General features: G+C 32.9%; 1 non-coding gene across 1 annotated transcript; it reads left to right on the top strand.

Annotated features, from left to right (window-relative positions):
- The first annotated feature begins 1,150 nt into the window (after positions 1-1,150).
- On the top strand, positions 1,151-1,222 carry Trnah-gug. The gene has a single exon. It is a non-coding gene; the product is annotated as a tRNA-His (tRNA).
- The last annotated feature ends 3,362 nt before the right edge of the window (positions 1,223-4,584 follow it).

Raw genomic sequence — 4,584 nt, 5'->3', positions numbered from 1 at the left:
TTGACCAATTAATATATTACAATTAATTAAGGTTTTTAGTTGAGATAAAAAAGTCAATGGCACGAGCGGGATTCGAACCCACGATCTTAGGCTAGTTACGCCGCTGCTCTACCACTTGAGTTATCTTGACCTCGATCCACTCAGACACCAACTTCCTATCTCAACCCCATCTTTTGAATTTTCCCTCCTTTTTGCCATTTTTCAAATGTCGTCTAATCTATTTGATTCTCGGCGTCAAATGAAATGGCCACGGAAAGCTTTAGTGCAGGTATACTTCATTTTAGCTTATCAAATTCACTAGTTTTCGTGGTCCGCTTGACCAATTAATATCTTTCAATTAATTAAGGTTTTTAGTTGAGATAAAAAAGTCAATCGCAAGTTTCACGACATTTGAAAAATTGTAATTTATTACTTACGGTGGGTTGTAAAGTAACCGTCGACAAATCAGAAAGCTTCCCTTAACGAACAAAATCTCCCCCTAAAAAGATACTTGTCATAATTGAATATTCCTGTAGCTTAACGAATTTAAAATATTGGGCTATTTTAAAGGGTTAGAATTTGCCTTTTTTTTTAAAGTAGTTGTAACATAGTACATATGATAATTTTTGGATGAAAATGAATGAGGTTGTTTGGAAAAACACTTTTTTCATTTTTTGCCGACGTTTTAAACTTTATTCGGTTCATCTTCAGGGCCTGGGTGAACTAGAAAACAGGTGATTGGAAAAATACAACACAGATGGAAATATAAATTTTGAAACCAAGTATTTCATACTCAAATAAAGTGTGGTGCTATTCTTGTGGTGTCATATTGGTGTTGTGTGAAATTGTTGTGAAACCTATGTTTTGTAATTCATCCATTGACCCTGGCCCTGAAGGTGACCGGAATAAAGGTCGAAATGTCATCAAAAAATGTAAAAGTGCTTTCCGAAACTACCTCATTCTTGACCGATCCTCGCCAGGTCACAAAAAAAACTTCAATCTTCATTGCTCCAGAGGATCCACAACAACCGATTTCTGCCTATTATACGAACTTTTAATCCTTTTTATAAATTTCAATTACAACAGATTTATATCTTAATCTCTACTCACACTGCTCTACTTTAGCAACCTCTGAAGGATTACTTCGCCAAAGACTTTCACCTCCGGGATAGCCGTGATCGTATAGTGGTTAGTACCTTGCGTTGTGGCCGCAATAACCCAGGTTCGAATCCTGGTCACGGCAATAAAATTTTTATTTTTACTCAAATTCGCCTGCTCAATAAAAAAAATTCAATAAGAAAAAACAAAGTTCAATTTTTTATAAATTACGTTTAATCTCACTTTTTTTACCAAAACACAGCTAATTGCACGAAATTTAATTATACATAATAAATTGGAAATAAAAAAGTCATTTAAAAAGCTTATGAGGCGAATATATTTAACATTCAACCCAGGTTCGAATCACGGCAATAAATTTTTTATTTTTTCTAAAAAAGTACTGCGCAAATAAGTTAAGCAGACACTATAGCACACACAGATAAAAACACATGAGCTCAAACTAGCACCCGAGCGCTCGCGCACACACACATTCTCTCTTTCATCCTCTCAACTTACAGAATGTATATTTAAAAGTTATAATTTTGTTTTAGCACGATGACATGTTCAATCTCAAATTCTGTTTCTTAGAAAACTAAATATTCATAAAAGAATACTTATTGACTCATACACGTAAATTTTTAAATATTAAATGCTTTTCAACTTTTCAAGACATTATTTTACAGCACTTGCCTTTATTTGTATAAGGATCACTGATAATCATAAAACATCTTGCCAACCTTTATATTATTTGTAATTATATCAAATAAATCATTTTGTACGTAATTCTGTGTCTGTTATAAATGATCTATAATTTAGTAAATTCATCTTCGTAGTGGCCGTGATTGTCTTGTGATTAGGACATTACGTTTTAGTCGCAAAAACCCAGGTTCTATTCCTTGTTTTGATCTCTTTTCTTTTAATTTTTTTTACAAGAACATTTGTAAGGATATTAATGTGAAATATACCATGTGAATTTTTATAAAAAATGCCCTTTCATTTTTCCTCTACCTATTTTATAGCAATACTTAGTACATTGTTCCAAAGGTAATTTTTCACAGAAAGTGAACAAAGAATAACGAAGAAACCAAAGAATAGAATATTCTGGTTCCATTAGAATTTTAATGGGTTCGCTCGTTAAGCCGACGTAGGGATCAGCTTTTTTTTAACGCATTGCCCTAATTTTTCACAAATTTTGAAAGTGTTTTCAATTCAAAATGAAATGATATCAGAGACTCATAATATTCAACGTTATGTCCTAAGATGGAGAATATTTGTCGAAAACCGGAAAAAAAACTTTTCTATTACCTTAAATTTTTTTTCAGCAACTGTGGTTATTTTGATATACTTGTTATGAACGATTTCGAGCCGGAGCTTGGTTGTATTTCACAATTGTCCGGTATATTTTTTCTTATTATTTTATTTATTTTAAGTCTATATACAATATTTGCGTATGTACAGTTTACATATTTGCTTCGATACCAATTTAAAACTTCACCTCTCACATACATGTACATCCTTCTCTTAAACTAAATGAATTTAGGTTTTGTTGTCAGCTCCAAAACTTGGGTTTCATATATATATTTTGGGCAGAAACGCGCCAAGGTGTTATGTGGGCCTTGACAATTCATGCACACTGAAGACTGACAAGGAACAGTCTTTTCGTGCCTTTCTAGCCCACATCCACACATAAAAACCTTCTTCTTACAAGAAGAAATTGTATTTCCAAAATCTAAACATTTAAAGCACCGTAGGGGAGCAGGAATAAATGGCCTTACGGCTATCTTCATGTAGGCAACAAATAATTCTTTTGGGGGACACGGGGTATTAAACGTGACAACCCATGAAAAAGATGTCCTACCATCTTTTCTTTTTAACCGTTGAATGCTTATGACTTTAGAACTTTTTAATTCTTTGAGGAGTTCTTCATCAGGACACTTTTTCAAGTCCCAGCAAGAAATTACTCCTTTTGAGGTGTTCAATTTCACATTTCTTTCAACCTTTACCGATATATTTTCTAAATTTTTAATTTTCATTACTTTACTCCCTTGTTCCTCATTGTACGCTTCAATATAAATTAAACCGTCATGACCTTTTTTCTGCTTTCTCTACTTCTCTATTTATTACTCTACATATTCTTATTGGCGATAGTGAGTGAAGGCCGTATCTTTCCAATCCGATCTACAAATAATAAAATGCCTTGCCCCAGAAGTAGAAACAACAGGAGAGGGAGTCCTATTTAGAGGGGGTAATCGATTTCGAAAACCTTCTCGGCCCTCTGGGACGAAAGGGCCTTTCACATGATTTTGGAAAATTTTGAAAAAAATTGAAAAAACAGATGAGACGTTTAATGAAAAAGAGAAAAACTAAATAAATCTTACCCATCCCTGAAACCAGGTTTCTAGAGAGATTCAGGCCTCACAATTCCCAATAGGGAATACGAGCTATAAACTAGCACTCAGCAGACTTGTCTAATCGTCAAAAAAAAAAAAAACTTATCCAATTGAACTCACCTCACCAAAAATACTTAAAAAAAACACTAGACTGACAAAGGGACGGCCTAGCTTCCACGACACACCACTATCATGCACTTATTATATCAATATACCTCAAAACTTCGATTTTTTCCCGGAGCGGAAATTGTTGCTTGTTACAAGTTTTATAGTCAGGTCCAGCCCTATTGTTCTTACTTCAATATTTTCACTGTGCGCAATCTTCATAAAGAAGTCGTCAACAGAGTAATTATATAATCCTTAATGTAGGGCATATTTGTGACCTTATGCAATTTGCATATCGGTGTACATTTTGGTGCATCACTAGCAAATCTAGTTTTCTTAAATAATATATAATAATATTAATAATGATTCATTTCAACATTATCATATGATGAGAAATGTTTTTCACGTTCCTTTATCTCCATTTATAGCAGTTGTATTGACGTCAAAGTTTAACCACACGCATTTACATTGATATTGAAGAGAGAGGCATTTGTTATTAAAAGGAAAAGCAAGAATATTTGCATTAAAAAATAAACAACCATCGTAAAACCCGCCATACTTTTTACGGTACTTCCTTCATTTGTGGAGCTTTGAAGTCGTTTGAATTAGAAAAAAGTTAATATACCGTAAAACATTTTAATTTTTAATTAAAATTAAGTGAAATTCTATTATCAAAAAAAGTTTTCCAGAAAAAGGAACATTAGTGAGGAAATCGTGGTAGCGAGTGGTCCATTTTCCAGATTTAACAAGTACATCACATTAACAATTAATGACTTCATTTCCTGGAAAATTTTTGTGAAAATTATTTTTTAGAATCGATTTTCTGCAAAATGAAAATATCTCCGGCGCATAGAGTGGATTTTATAATTATATTACATTATAATTTTTTTACGTAACCGTAAACTTTATTACTTACTTTTACTAATTTCGTGGTCCGCTTGACCAATTAATATATTACAATTAATTAAGGTTTTTAGTTGAGATAAAAAAGTCAATGGCACGAGCGGGATTC

The sequence above is a fragment of the Cimex lectularius genome, unplaced genomic scaffold (assembly GCF_000648675.2).
Source record: "Cimex lectularius strain Harlan isolate CLEC.00 unplaced genomic scaffold, Clec_2.1 scaffold664, whole genome shotgun sequence".
Lineage (NCBI taxonomy): Eukaryota > Metazoa > Arthropoda > Insecta > Hemiptera > Cimicidae > Cimex > Cimex lectularius.
This window is presented reverse-complemented; position numbering and strand designations above follow the sequence as displayed.